This window comes from Symphalangus syndactylus, chromosome 23 (genome assembly GCF_028878055.3).
Source record: "Symphalangus syndactylus isolate Jambi chromosome 23, NHGRI_mSymSyn1-v2.1_pri, whole genome shotgun sequence".
Classification (NCBI taxonomy): Eukaryota; Metazoa; Chordata; class Mammalia; order Primates; family Hylobatidae; genus Symphalangus; species Symphalangus syndactylus.
Window position 1 is genome coordinate 39483041 of NC_072445.2, and position 16200 is coordinate 39499240.

Sequence of the window (16200 nt, forward strand, 5' to 3'; positions counted from 1 at the left end):
CCTACTAAGGGAGACTGCCCTCCACACAGTTCCCAAACCACTTTTATAAACCTCAATTATTCTCTGTTTATACGTTTACCCCCTTTACTAGATTCTGTGCACCTGGAGGTGAGAAACCAGATGCTTTTCATCTTCGTTTCTCCAGAGTTAAGCTTAGCTGGTTCATGAAAATCATTCAAAAATTACTGAGAGAATCTCAGTCTTAAGAGGAAAAAAGTAAACAACTATCACATACAGTAACAAACAGCTTAGGAACAAAATATTACAGGAGGAATGATAATTTCACCCTAATAGAGTGCTGGGATACTTCACAAAAAGATGATATTTGATCTGCTTTGAAGAAGTCATAAGTTAGATGAAGCAAATAAAAGTGGATTTTAAAAGGTGAAATCAAGTCCATTCCAAGGAGTGAATATGAGCCAATGCTCAGAGGTAGGACAGCATGAAGGGTCTAACGAGAGTGAGTGGACAGGCCTTGCTGGACTGTAAGTGAAAAGTTGTATCAGAAATGATATCAGAAAAGTAGATTGGGGCCCAATTGAGAAGTCCCTTGAACGCGGTAGTAAATACAGCTTTTATTATTTATCTTACAGACAATGTGGAGCCATTGGTTTTAAAGAAGAGCATCAAAATTAAATTTCTTCTTTCAAAATTTTATTCTCCCCAGATTAATGAATATTATTCAAGTTATAGCTTCAGTTTCACCAAAGGTCATGTCTCAATCCTTCTCCTCTACAGGAAAGCAATTCTAAAAAAATGGAAAAGAAAAACTTAAGATAAAACTGGTTTTGGTAGGACTACCCTCAGGCAGGACAGCACAGGATACAAGAATCAAATGATTGGCAATAAAAGACTTATTTAAGATTAAAACTGTACTGATCATCAGACAAGTGACTAGATCTGATTTGTTCAAATTAGGGTTTGTAATACAAAGCAAGGTATGGTCATTTAAAAACAGACAATACTAAAAAATTTAAAAAAAAAAGAGGGAAATGAAAATTACTATAACCATCCTCATCCCTTGAAATGACTCTGCTATTAACATTTAAGTTAAATCATTAACTTTCTTCAAAGCCTGAGTATACATACAGATAGATACTTCATTTTTCCAAGTAGATTTCAAACTTACATACCTTCATCTTTTCACTCAATATACCATTAAAATTTTTCCATAATATGTATCTATATAATAATTAATCACTGCATAATTTATTTAAACACTCCCCTGTAAGTGGACTTTATCTTTTTATTTAAACCAACGCTACAGTAAATGTATGTCTCTTTACACATTTATCTAAATTTTTCCTGAAGTTAAATTTCCAAAAAAGTAATTTGTGAATCAAAAGGTATCTGGTGCAGCAGCTGTAGAGACAGGGCGCAGAACCTCTGCCCTGCAAAGAAGAAACAAGGCAGTTTCTTCTCTATCCCAACTAAAGAATGTGGGGCTGGTAAAATTACAGAGAAAACAGAAAGGAATATTCTGAATCTGTGTATGAAATTCTTGTGAGCAGTACATGTAAGAAACTGATCAGAGGCCGGGTGTGGTGGCACATACCTGTAGTCCCCGCTACTTGGGAGGCTGAGGCATGAGAATCACTTGAACCCAGAAGGTGGAGGTTGCAGTGAGACAGTATAGCGCCATTGTACTCCAACCTGGGCAACAGACTTTTGCACTCAGTCTCTGAATAAATAAATAGGCCAGGCACGGTGGCTCACGCCTGTAATCTCAGCACTTTGGGAGGCCAAGGCAGGCGGATCACGAGGTCAGGAGATCGAGACCATCCTGGCTAACATTGTGAAACCCTGTCTCTACTAAAAATACAAAAATTAGCCGGGTGTGGTGGCGTGCGCTTATAGTCTCAGCTACTCAGGATGCTGAGGAAGCAGAATCACTTGAACCCAGGAGGCAGAGGTTGCAGTGAGTCAAGATCGCACCACTGCACTCCAGCTGGGGTGACAGAGAAAGACTCTGTCTCAAAAATAAATAAATAAATAAATAAATAATTTTTTAAAAACCTGATCAGAAATGACATCTACAAAACCTGAGAGCTTAACAGTGATGTGAAACATCACCAGGCTTCAGATTGACCTCTAAGTAGCACACAGGTAGGGTAAGCCAGAATAGCACTATAAAGACTTTGAACACTAAATTGATATTTGCATCATGGCGCATAAACATAGGTCAAGACACGTGTTCTGAACCTAAACAAGTTGACTGCCTACTAGAACAGAAATGTTAAATAGAAACCAGGCCTCAATGCACCATATTCAAACTGCCCAACATATAAACAAAAAATCACTTGTCATTATCAAGAACCACAAAAATCTAAATAAGAAAATTCGAAGTGTCAACACCAAGATGACACAGGTATTGCAATTATCTCACAAGCATTTCACAGCAGCTATCATAAAAAATGTTCCAACAAGCAATTATGAATAACTTTGAAATTATTTTTAATAGAACATCTTAGCAACAAATATAAAATATAAGAAAGAAGAAAATGGAAATTTTACAGCTGAAAATAAAATAACCAAAATGAAAACTCACTGGATGGATTCAATAACAGAACGAAGATGACAAAAGAATCAGTGAAGTCAAAGAGCAATTGAAATTTTCCAGCCTGAACTGAGAGGAAAATACACTGAAAGAAAAAATGAACAGGAGAGATTCAAGATGGCCAAATAGGAACAGCACCAGTCTGCAGCTCCCAGTGAGATGCAGGCAGAAGGTGGGTGATTTCTGCATTTCCAACTGAGGCACCCAGTTCATTTCACTGGGACTGGTTGGACAGTGGGTGCAGCCCATGGAGGGCAAGCCGAAGCAGGGTGGGGCATCACCTCACCTAGGAAGTGCAAGGGGTCGGTGAATTTTCCCCCATACCCAAGAGATGCCATGAGGGTCTGAGCCTGAGGAACTCCAGCACAGATACTGTGCTTGTCCCACAGTCTTCGCAACCTGCAAACCAGGAGATTCCGTCCAGTGACTACCCCACCAGGGCCCTAGGTTTCAAGCACAAAACTTGGCGGCCAACTGGGCAGACACTGAACTAGCTGTAGGAGCTTTTTTTTTTTTTCCATACCCCAGTGGCGCCTGGAACACCAGCAAGACAGAACCGTTCACTCCCCTGGAAAGGGGCTGAAGCCAGGGAGCCAAGTGTTCTGGCTTTGCCAGTCCCACCCCCATGGAGCCCAGGAAAGTAAGATCCACTGGCTTGAAATTCTCACTGCCAGCACAGCAGCAATCTGAGATCCACCGGGGACGGTTTAGCTTGGTGGTGGAAGAGGCATCCGCCATTGCTGAGACTTGAGTAGGCAGTTTTATGACCACCACATAAACAAAGCTGCTGGGAAGTTCGAACTGGGCAGAGCCCACTGCAGCTCAGCAAGGCTGCTGTGGCCAGACTGCCAGATTGCTCCTCTCTGGACAGGGCATCTCTGTAAAAAAAGGCAGCAGCCCCAGTTAGGGGCTTACAGCATACTTAAACGTCTCTGCCTGATGGCTCTGAAGACAGCGGTGGACCTCCCAGTACAGCATTTGAGCTCTGCTAAGGGTCAGTCTGCCTCCTCAAGTGGGCCCCTGACCCCCTTGTATACTGACTGGGAGACGCCTCCTAGTTGGGACCTACAGACACCTGATACAGGAGAGCTCTGGCTGGCATCTGGCAGGTGCCCCACTGGGTCGAAGCTTCCAGAGGAAAGAACAGGCAGCAATCTTTGCTGCTCTGCAGCCTCCGCTGGTGATACCCAGGCAAATAGCATCAGGAGTAGACCTCCAGCAAACTCCAGCAGACTGGAACCAAAGGGGCCTGTTAGAAGGAAAAGAAACAAACAGAAAGGATTAGCACGTCCACTCAAAGACCCCACCCAAAGGTCACCAACATCAAAGACCAAAGGCAGATAAATCCACAAAGATGGGGAAAAATTAGTGTAGGAAGTCTGAAAATTCCAACTAGAATGCCTCTCTTCCTCCAAAGGATCACAACTCCTAGCCAGCAAGGGAACAAAACTGGACAGAGAATGAGTTTGACGAACTGACAGAAGTAGACTTCAGAAGGTGGGTAATAACAAACAGCTCCAAGCTCAAGAAGCATGTTCTAACCCAATGCAAGGAAGCTAAAAACCTTAAAAAAAAGATTAGTCAAATTGTTAACTAGAATAACCAATGTAGAGAAGAACATAAATGACCTGATGGAGCTGAAAAACACAGCACGAGAACTTCATGAAGAATACACAAGTATCAATAGCCAAATTGATGAAGCAGAAGAAAGGATATCAGTGATTGAAGATCAACTTAATGAAATAAAGAGAGAAGACAAGATTAGAGAAAAAAGAATAAAAAGGAATGAAGAAAGCCTCCAAGAAATATGGGATTTGCTGGGCATGGTGGCCCACGCCTTTGGGAGGCCGAGGTGGGCGGATCACGAGGTCAGGAGATCAAGACCATCCCGGCTAACATGGTGAAACCCTGTCTCTACTAAAAATACAAAAAATTAGCTGGGCATGGTGGCAGGCGCCTGTACTCCCAGCTACTCGGGAGGCTGAGGCAGGAGAATGGCGTGAACCCAGAAGGTGGAGCTTGCAGTTGGAGCCAAGAACACGCCACTGCACTCCAGCCTGGGCAACAGAGCAAGACTCCATCTCAAAAAAAAAAAAAAAAAAAAAAAAAAAAGAGAAATATCGGACTATGTGAAAAGACCAAATCTACGTCTGATTGGTGTACCTGAAAGTGACAGGGAGAATGGAACCAAGTTGGAAAACACTCTTCAGGATATTATCTAGGAGAACTTCTCCAACCTAGCAACACAGGCCAACATTCAAATTCAGGAAATACAGAGAATAACACAAAGATAATCCTTAAGAAGAGCAACCCCAAGACATATAATCATCAGATTCACCAAGGTTGAAATGAAGGAGAAAATGCTAAGGGCTGCCAGAGAGAAAGGTTGGATTACCCACAAAGGGAAGCCCATCAGACTAACAGCGGATCTCTCTGCAGAAACCCTACAAGACAAAAGACAGTGGGGGCCGATATTCAATGTTCTGAAAGAAAAGAATTTTCAACCCAGAATTTCATATCCGGCCACACTAAGCTTCATAAGGGAAGGAGAAATAAAATCCTTTACAGACAAGCAAATGCTGAGGGATTTTGTCACCACTAGACCTGCCTTACAAGAGCTCCTGAGGGAAGCACTAAACATGGAAAGGAACAACTGGTACCAGCCACTGCAAAAACATACCAAATTGTAAAGAACATTGACACTATGAAGAAACCGCATTAACTAATGGGCAAAACAACCAGCTAGCATCATAATGACAGGATCGAATTCACACATAACAATATTACCCTTAAATGTAAATGGGCTAAATGCCCCAATTAAAAGACACAGACTGGAAAATTGGATAAAGAGTCAAGACCCATCACTGTGGGTATTCAGTGTATTCAGGAGACCCATCTCATGCGCAAAGACACACATAGACTCAAAAGAAAGGGATGGAAGAATATTTACCAAGTAAATGGAAAGCAAAAAAAAGCACGAGCTGCAATCCTAATCTCAGATGAAACAGACTTTAAATCAATAAAGATCAAAAGAGACAAAGAAGGGCATTACATAATGGCAAAGGGAACAATGCAGCAAGAAGAGCTAACGATCCTAAATATATATGCAATCAATACAGGAGCACCCAGATTCATAAAGCAAGTTCTTAGAGACCCAGACTCCCAAACAATAATAGTGGGAGACTTTAACACCCCACTGTCAATATTAGACAGATCAATGAGTCAGAAAATTAACAAAGATATTCAGGACTTGAACTCAGCTCTGGACCAAGCAGACCTAGTAGACATCTACAGAACTCTCCACCCCAAATCAACATAATATACATTCTTCTCAGCACCTCATCGCACTTATTCTAAAATTGACCACATAATTGGAAATAAAACACTCCTCAGCAAATGCAAAAGAATGGAAATCTTAACGGTCTCTCAAACCACAGTGCAATCAAATTAGAACTCAGGATTAAGAAACTCACTCAAAACCACACAAATAAAAGGAAATTGAACAACCTGCTCCTGAATGACTACTGGATAAATCATGAAACGAAGGCAGAAATAAGGATATTCTTTGAAACCAATGAGAACGAAGACACAATGTACTAGACTCTCTGGGACACATTTAAAGCGGTGTTTAGAGGGAAATTTATAGCACTAAATGCCCACAAGAGAAAGCAGGAAAGTTCTAAAATTGACACCCTAACATCGAAATTCAAATAACTAGAGAAGCAACAGCAAACACATTCGAAAACTAGCAGAAGACATGAAATAACTAAGATCAGAGCAGAACTGAAGGAGATACAGACACAAAAAACCCTTCAAAAAATCAATGAATCCAGGAGCTGGTTTTTTGAAAAAATCAACAAAATAGACTGCTAGCCAGACTAATAAAGAAGAAAAGAGAGAAGAATCAAATAGATGCAATAAAAAATGATATAGGGCATATCATCACTGATCCCACAGAAATACAAACTACCATCAGAGAATACTATAAACACCTCTACGCAAATAAACTAGAAAATCTAGAAGAAATGGATAAATTCCTGGACACATACACCCTCCTAAGTCTAAGCCAGGAAGACGCTGAATCCCTAAATAGACCAATAACAATTTCTGAAATTGAGGCAGTAATTAATAGTCTACCAACCAAAAAAGTCCAGGACCAGATGGATTCACAGCCGAATTCTACCAGAGGTACAGAGGAGCTGGTACCATTCCTTCTGAAACTATTCCAAACAATAGAAAAATAAGGACTCCTCCCTAACTCATTTTATGAGGCCAACATCATCCTGATGCCAAAACCTGGCAGAGACACAACAAAAAAAGAACATTTCAGGCCAATATCCCTGATGAACATCAATGCGAAAATCCTCAATAAAATACTGGCAAACCGAATCCAGCAGCACATAAAAAAGCTTATCTACCATGATCAAGTTGGCTTCATCCCTGGGATGCAAGGCTGATTCAATATACACAAATCAATAAATGTAACCCATCACATACACAGAACCAATGACAAAAACCACACGATTATCTCAATAGATACAGAAAAGGCCTTGGAAAAAATTCAACACCCTTTCATGCTAAAAACTCTCAATAAACTAGGTATCGATGGAACATATCTTAAAATAATAAGAGCTATTTATGACAAACCCACAGCCAATATCATACTGAACGGGCAAAAACTGAAAGTATTCCCTTTGAAAACAGGCACAAGACAAAGATGCCCTCTCTCACCACTCCTATTCAACATAGTATTGGAAGTTCTGACCAGGGCAATCAGGCAAGAGAAAGCAATAAAGAGTATTCACATAGAAAGAGAGGAAATCAAATTGTCTCTGCAGATGACATGATTGTATATTTAGAAAGCCCCATTGTCTCAGCCCAAAACCTCCTTAAGCTGATAAGCAACTTCAGCAAAGTCTCAGGATACAAAATCAATGTGCAAAAATCACAAACATTCCTATACACCAATAATAGAGAGTCAAATCATGAGTGAACTCCCATTCACAATTGCTACTAAGATAATAAAATACCTAGGAATACAACTTACAAGGGATGTGAAGGACCTCTTCAAAGAGAACTACAAACCACTGCTCAAGGAAATAAGAGATGACACAAACAAATGGAAAAACATTCCATGCTCACGGATAGGAAGAATCAATATCATGAAAATAGCCATATGGCTCAAAGTAATTTATAGATTCAATGCTATTCCCATGAAGCTACCACGGACTTTCTTCACAGAATTAGAAAAAACTACTTTAAACTTAATATGGAATCAAAAAAGAGACTGTATAACCAAGACAATCCTGGGCAAGAACAAAGCTGGAGGTATCATGCTACCTGACTTCAAACTATACTATAAGGCTACAGTACCCAAAACAGCATGGTACTGGTACCAAAATAGATATATAGACCAATGGAACAGAACGGAGACATCAGAAATAACACCATACAGCTACAACCATCTGATCTTTGACAAACCTGACACACACAAGCAATGGGGAAAAGATTCCCGATTTAGTAAATGGTGTTGGGAAAATTGGCTAGCCATATGCAGAAAACTGAAACTGGACCCCTTCCTTACACCTTTTACAAAAATCAACTCAAAATGGATCAAAAACTTAAACGTTAAGACTTAGGACCATAAAACTCCTAGAAGAAAACCTAGGCAAAACCATTCAAGACAGAGGCATGGGCAAAGACTTCATGTCCAAACACCAAAAGCAATGGCAACAAAAGCCAAAATTGACAAACGGGATCTAATTAAACTAAAGAATTTCTGTGCAGCAAAAGAAACTATCATCAGAGTGAACAGGCAACCTACAGAATGGGAGAAAATTTTTGCAATCTATCCATCTGACAAAGGGCTAATATCCAGAATCTACAAAGAACTTAAACAAATTTACAAGAAAAACAACCCTATCAAAAAGTGGGCAAAAGATATGAACAGGCACTTCTCAAAAGAAGACATGTATGCAGCCAACAGACATATAAAAAAATGCTCATCATCACTGGTCACTACAGAAATGCAAATCAAAACCACAATGAGATTCCATCTCATGCCAGTTAGAATGGTGATCATTAAAAAGTCAGGAAACAACAGATGCTGGAGAGGATGTGGAAAAATAGGAATGCTTTTACACTGTTGGTGGGAGTATAAAGTAGTTCAACCATTGTGGAAGACAGTGTGGCAATTCCTCAAGGATCTAGAATGGGAAATACTATTTGACCCGCAATCCCATTACTGGGCATATACCCAAAGGATTATAAATCATTCTATGATAAAGACACATGCACACATATGTTTATTGTGGCACTATTCACAGTAGCAAAGACTTGGAACCAACCCAAATGTCCATCAATGATAGACTGGATTAAGAAAATGTGGCACATATATATCATGGAATACTATGCAGCCATAAAAAAGGATGAGTTCATGTCCTTTGCAGGGACATGGATAAAGCTGGAAACCATAATTCTCAGCAAACTATCACAAGATCAGAAAACCAAACACCACATGTTCTTGCTCATAAGTGGGAGTTGAACAATGAGAACACATGGACACAGGGAGGGGAACATCACACACCAGGGCCTGTCAGAGGGTGGGGAGTCAGGGGAGGGATAACATTAGGAGAAATACCTAATGTAGGTGACAGGTTGATGGGTGCAACAAACCACCAAGGCCCATGTATACCTGTGTAACAAAACTGCATGTTCTGCACATGTAACCCAGAACTTAAAGTATAATAAAAAATTTAAAAAAAAGAAAAAATGAACAGAGCAACAAATATCTGTGGGACAATAACAAAGTCTCTAACATTCCTGTGACTGGAATTACAGAAGGAGAAGGCATAGGGTGCTAAAAAAAAAAAAAAAATTGAGACAGGCTCTCACTCTGTTACACAGGCTGGAGTGCGGTGGCATGATCACAGCTCACTGCAGCCTCAAACTCCCAGGCTTAGGTGATCCTCCTGCTTAGCCTCCCGAGTAGCTGGGACCACTGACACGTGCCACCATGTCCAGCCAATTTTTTTTATTTTTATTTTTGCAGAGACAGTATTTCATCATGTTGCCCAGGCTGGCCTGAAAAAACTTTTTAACAAAATAATGATTGAGGACTTCTCAAACTTAATGAAAGATAAATGTGTAATTCAAAAAGCTAAAACCACTTCTAATATAATAAACCCAAAGAAATCCATGCTCAGATATATCATAATCAAATTTCTGAAAACTTAAAAAAATCTTGAAAACATTCTGAAAGAAAAAGCATTATTTATAGGAGAACAACAATTAGAATTACCGTGGATTTCTCACCAAAAAACACAAAACAGGAAGAAAGTAGCACAACATTTTTCAACTGCTAAAAAATAAGACCTATCAGCCCAGAAGCTTATATCCAGAGATAATACTCCGAGGAATCTTCAAAAACATTTTTAGCAATATTACAGAATAGTAATCAATTGTATTCCTCTATGCTAGCAATAAAAAATAGGAAGCCAAAATTGAAGCACAATACTATTTACAACCACTCCAAAGAAAATTAAATACTTAAGCATAAATCTAACAAAATATGTACAGAATCAGCAGGCTGAAAACTACAAAATGCTGACGAAAAAATAAAAATAGATCTAAACAAATGGAGAGACATATAGTGTCAGTTAACTGGAAGACAACAAAGATGTCAATTCTCTTCAAATCTTTTCAAATAGATTTAACATATTTCCTATCAAAAGCTTCCTTTTGTAGATATAGACAAACTGGTCCTAAAATCTATATGGAAAGTCAAAAGAACAAAAATTGCCTTCCTTCCTTCCTTCCTTCCTTCCTTCCTTTCTTTCTTTCTTTTCTTTCCCTCTCTGGCCCAGGCTACAACCTACTCTGCTGCCCGCGCCGCAAACTGCCTGGGACTGCCGGCGCGCGCCACCGCTGCCTGCCTTTTCTCCTTTGGATGCAGGCACGCGTTCGCCATCTTGGACACGCTGGTCGCCAGCTCCTGACGCCGAGTGCTCTGCCCGCCTCAGCCTCCTGAGGTACTGCGACTACAGACAGAGTCTCGCTCACCCAGTGCTCGGTGTTGCCCGGGCTGGAGTGCAGTGGCGTGGTCTGGCCTCGCGGCAGCCTCTACCACCCGGCCGCCTGCCTTGGCCTGCCAGGGTGCTGGGATTGCAGCCCCTGCCCGGCCGCCGCCCCATCTGGAAGGTGGGGAGCACCTCTGCCCGGCCGCCCCGTCTGGGAGGTGAGGAGCACCTCTGCCCGGCCGCCCCGTCTGGGAAGTGAGGAGCGCCTCTGCCCGGCAACCCACCGTCTGGGAAGTGAGGAGCGCCTCTGCCCGGCCACCCACCGTCTGGGAAGTGAGGAGCGCCTCTGCCCGGCCACCCACCGTCTGGGAAGTGAGGAGCGCCTCTGCCCGGCCACCCACCGTCTGGGAAGTGAGGAGCGCCTCTGCCCGGCCACCCACCGTCTGGGAAGTGAGGAGCGCCTCTGCCCGGCCACCCACCGTCTGGGAAGTGAGGAGCGCCTCTGCCCGGCCACCCACCGTCTGGGAAGTGAGGAGCGCCTCTGCCCGGCCGCCCCGTCTGGGAAGTGAGGAGCGCCTCTGCCCGGACACCCATCGTCTGGGAAGTGAGGAGCGCCTCTGCCCGGCCACCCTGTCTGGGAAGTGAGGAGCGCCTCTGCCCGGCCGCCCCGTCTGGGAAGTGAGGAGCGCCTCTGCCCGGCCACCCATCGTCTGGGAAGTGAGGAGCGCCTCTGCCCGGCCTCCCATCGTCTGGGAGGTGAGGAGCGCCTCTGCCCGGCCACCCCGTCCGGGAGGAACTGAGAAGCGCCTCTGCCCGGCCGCCCCGTCCAGGAAGAGGTGAGGAGCGCCTCTGCCCGGCCGCCCCGTCCGGGAAGAAATGAGGAGTGCCTCTGCCCGGGCGCCCCATCCGGGAAGAAGTGAGGAGCGCCTCTGCCCGGCCGCCCCATCCGGTAAGAAGTGAGGAGCGCCTCTGCCCGGCCACCCACCGTCTGGGAAGTGAGGAGCCCCTCTGCCCGGCCGCCCCGTCTGGGAAGTGAGGAGCGCCTCTGCCCGGCCGCCCCGTCTGGGAGGTGAGGAGCGCCTCTGCCCGGCCGCCCCGTCTGGGAAGTGAGCAGCGCCTCTGCCCGGCCGCCCCGTCCGGGAAGAAGTGAGGAGCGCCTCTGCCCGGCCGCCCCATCCGGGAGGAAGTGAGGAGCGCCTCTGCCCGGCCGCCCCGTCCGGGAGGAAGTGAGGAGCGCCTCTGCCCGGCCGCCCCGTCCGGGAGGAAGTGAGGAGCGCCTCTGCCCGGCCACCCCGTCCGGGAGGAACTGAGAAGCGCCTCTGCCCGGCCGCCCCGTCCAGGAAGAGGTGAGGAGCGCCTCTGCCCGGCCGCCCCGTCCGGGAAGAAATGAGGAGTGCCTCTGCCCGGGCGCCCCATCCGGGAAGAAGTGAGGAGCGCCTCTGCCCGGCCGCCCCATCCGGTAAGAAGTGAGGAGCGCCTCTGCCCGGCCACCCACCGTCTGGGAAGTGAGGAGCCCCTCTGCCCGGCCGCCCCGTCTGGGAAGTGAGGAGCGCCTCTGCCCGGCCGCCCCGTCTGGGAGGTGAGGAGCGCCTCTGCCCGGCCGCCCCGTCTGGGAAGTGAGCAGCGCCTCTGCCCGGCCGCCCCGTCCGGGAAGAAGTGAGCAGCGCCTCTGCCCGGCCGCCCCGTCCGGGAGGAAGTGAGGAGCGCCTCTGCCCGGCCGCCCCGTCCGGGAGGAAGTGAGGAGCGCCTCTGCCCGGCCGCCCCGTCCGGGAGGAAGTGAGGAGCGCCTCTGCCCGGCCGCCCCGTCCGGGAGGAAGTGAGGAGCGCCTCTGCCCGGCCGCCCCGTCCGGGAAGAAGTGAGGAGCGCCTCTGCCCGGCCACCCCGTCTGGGAAGTGAGGAGCGCCTCTGCCCGGCCGCCCCATCCGGGAAGAAATGAGGAGCGCCTCTGCCCAGGCGCCCCGTCCGGGAAGAAGTGAGGAGCGCCTCTGCCGGGCCGCCCCATACGGGAAGAAGTGAGGAGCGCCTCTGCCCGGCCACCCATCGTCTGGGAAGTGAGGAGTGCCTCTACCCGGCCGCCCTGTCTGGGAAGTGAGGAGCGCCTCTGCCCGGCAACCCACCGTCCGGGAAGTGAGGAGCGCCTCTGCCCGGCAACCCACCGTCCGGGAAGTGAGGAGCGCCTCTGCCCGGCCACCCACCGTCCGGGAAGTGAGGAGCGCCTCTGCCCGGCCACCCACCGTCCGGGAAGTGAGGAGCGCCTCTGCCCGGCCACCCACCGTCTGGGAAGTGAGGAGCGCCTCTGCCCGGCCGCCCCGTCTGGGAAGTGAGGAGCGCCTCTGCCCGGCCACCCATCGTCTGGGAAGTGAGGAGCGCCTCTGCCCGGCCACCCATCGTCTGGGAAGTGAGGAGCACCTCTGCCCGACCACCCCGTCTGGGAAGTGAGGAGCACCTCTGCCCGGCCGCCCCGTCTGGGAAGTGAGGAGCGCCTCTGCCCGGCCACCCATCGTCTGGGAAGTGAGGAGCGCCTCTGCCCGGCCTCCCATCGTCTGGGAGGTGAGGAGCGCCTCTGCCCGGCCGCCCCGTCCGGGAGGAAGTGAGGAGCGCCTCTGCCCGGCCGCCCCGTCTGGGAAGTGAGGAGCGCCTCTGCCCGGCCGCCCCGTCCGGGAAGAAATGAGGAGCGCCTCTGCCCGGCCGCCCCATCCAGGAAGAAGTGAGGAGCGCCTCTGCCCGGCCACCCATCGTCTGGGAAGTGAGGAGCGCCTCTGCCCGGCCACCCACCGTCTGGGAAGTGAGGAGCGCCTCTGCCCGGCCGCCCCGTCCGGGAAGAGGTGAGGAGCGCCTCTGCCCGGCCGCCCCGTCCGGGAAGAAGTGAGGAGCGCCTCTGCCCGGCCGCCCCGTCCGGGAAGAAGTGAGGAGCGCCTCTGCCCGGCCGCCCCGTCTGGGAGGTGAGGAGCACCTCTGCCCGGCCACCCATCGTCTGGGAGGTGAGGAGCGCCTCTGCCCGGCCACCCACCGTCTGGGAGGTGAGGAGCGCCTCTGCCCGGCCACCCACCGTCTGGGAGGTGAGGAGCGCCTCTGCCCGGCCACCCACCGTCTGGGAGGTGAGGAGCGCCTCTGCCCGGCCACCCACCGTCTGGGAGGTGAGGAGCGCCTCTGCCCGGCCACCCACCGTCTGGGAGGTGAGGAGCGCCTCTGCCCGGCCACCCACCGTCTGGGAGGTGAGGAGCGCCTCTGCCCGGCCACCCACCGTCTGGGAGGTGAGGAGCGCCTCTGCCCGGCCACCCACCGTCTGGGAGGTGAGGAGCGCCTCTGCCCGGCCACCCATCGTCTGGGAAGTGGGGAGCACCTCTGCCCGACCACCCATCGTCTGGGAAGTGAGGAGCGCCTCTGCCCGGCCACCTATCGTCTGGGAAGAAGTGAGGAGCGTCTCTGCCTGGCCGCCCCGTCTGGGAAGTGAGGAGCCCCTCTGCCCGGCCGCCCCGTGTCTGGGTAGAAGTGAGGAGCTCCTCTGCCTGGCCGCTCCGTCAGGGAGGTCTACCACGGAGGCCAGAAGCAATGTGGGGGCTGGACGTGGTGGCTCACGCCTGTGGTCCCGGCACTCTGGGGGGCGAGGCGGGTTGATCACTTCGGGCTAGGAGTTCGAGACCAGTCTGGCCAACTTGGCGAAACATGAAGTATACAACAGACAAACCAACCAACCAACTCAATGACAACAAAACAGGTCTACCCTGGAGTCATACTCTAATTTTTTCTATTTTCCTCCCTTTCTGATCCTTTATCACACTTTCTTTTTCTTCCTCTTCCTTCTCCCTCTTCTTTGTCAAATAGAGGATTGAGTTATTATCACTGATCCATATAAAGTCCCTCTCTCATTTATTTTAACTCCCACCCCCATTTCTATTCCCCGACTTCCCATGTGCAACCTTCCTAATATGTTTGATACGCATCTTTTTTTTTGTATGTATTTTTAGAAAATCTTTATTGTTTTTGTATGCAAAAATTAATAAAAAAAAAAAAAGAACAAAAATTGCTAAAACAATATTAAAAAAGAATAGTAAGGTAGGAAGAATCACACTATCCAGTATTAAGATTTACTTCTGTAGATTGCCAGGCCAAGATGGCTGATTAGAAACAGCTATGGTCCACAGCACTCACAGAGAGGAAAAAAAGAGGCAAGTGAATATAGCATCTTCAACTGAAATATCCAGGTACTTGCATTGGGACTGATCAGGAAAACAACTCGACCCACAGAGAACAAAGAAAAGCAGAACGGGGCGACAGCTCCCCTGGGAGCGACACAGAGCCAAAGGAACCCCCACTCCCAGCCAAGGGAAGCAGTGAGTGATTGTGCGACCTCAGGAAACCATGCTTCTCCCACGGATCTTTGCGACTGGTGGATCAGGAGATTCCCTCATGAGCCCATGCCACCAAGGCCTTGGGTCCGACACACACAGCTGTGTGGAGTACTTGGCAGAGCAGCTGCTCAGGCACACACAGAGACGCACGAGCTTTACATAATTCTGGCCCAGGAGGGAGCACAGGAAGGGCCCCAAAACAGATCATATCACACCTGTTGTTCTGGGAGAAAGTAAAAGTCAAAAAAGCATTGCATTTAGTTCAGGTTTCCCAAACTGCGAGACACCACGTTATTTAAGAGGCGGGCGGAGGAAGGAAACCTACCGCTTTGGAAGAGGCGGAGGAAATCGCTTTCTTCCTTGTGACTCAGCCCTGGAGGAATTTCCCTTTTGAAATCTTGCGGTGGTGAGTAGGACCGCCAGGCCGGCAACCAGGAGGTGGCCTCCTCGTAACCGCCAGGCGGAGACACCTAGGGCGGCGCGGCCGGGAGGCGGGACCCCTTCTCCCCTCGCGGTTCCCTCTCGCGCTCCTTCTCCCCTCGCGGTTCCCCCTCGCGCCACTTCTCCTCTCACATTTCCCGCTCACAAGCCTTCTCCCCTCCTGGTTCCCCCTCAAGCGCCTTCTCCCCTCAAATCTCCCTCAGGTTCCTTCTCTCCCTCCCATTTCTCTCCCCATTCTTTTACCTCTCCTAGTCCCGCCTTCCCCAGCACGATGGCACCTCTCTCACCCTAAATCTCCCCACTCCTCTCAACCCGCTGACCGCCCTCGCCTCCCCACCCCCATCCCCTCTTCCCGCACGCACTGTCTACCTTTCTGCCCCTCCGCACTCCCTGACTTCTCAAGCACATACACCCAGCCTCATCTCACCCAACCTGGCCTATTCACTCCCTGAACCACCCCACCCCATCATCCTCTTTCTCCCCCATCTTCCTCCTCCCCAGTAGTTCTTCCCCCTCTTCCTCCTCACTTCCCCACCCCGTCACACCCCCCTCCCTCTCCCTGCCCTGGGTCTCTTCACTCCATCTCCTCCTCCCTTTCACTGTGCTCTGTTTCGCGATAGGAAGAGTGGTTATACCTGAGGAATAAACGGTATAACTCCCTCCCCAAATACTGCTAAAATGACTCTGAAAATAAATAATCAGGCAGACAAGGGGAACAGGGAACAGCAACAGACTGTAATGCTTTTCTGGAAAATTGGTGAAAAGCGGAGCTGATGAAAGTGGAACCTATTGTGCATCCAAAGAAATGCTACGGAGAAGGAAAACCACTGT

At 48.5% G+C, this 16200-nt stretch overlaps 1 long non-coding RNA gene across 1 annotated transcript; it reads right to left on the minus strand.

Moving 5' to 3' along the window:
• Window positions 1–304: 304 nt before the first annotated feature.
• Window positions 305–15673, minus strand: LOC129473813 (uncharacterized). Its single transcript, XR_010119076.1, has 3 exons — window positions 15254–15673; window positions 2549–3806; window positions 305–748 (listed from the first exon to the last, which is right to left on the minus strand). It is a non-coding gene; the product is annotated as an uncharacterized lncRNA (long non-coding RNA).
• Window positions 15674–16200: the final 527 nt, after the last annotated feature.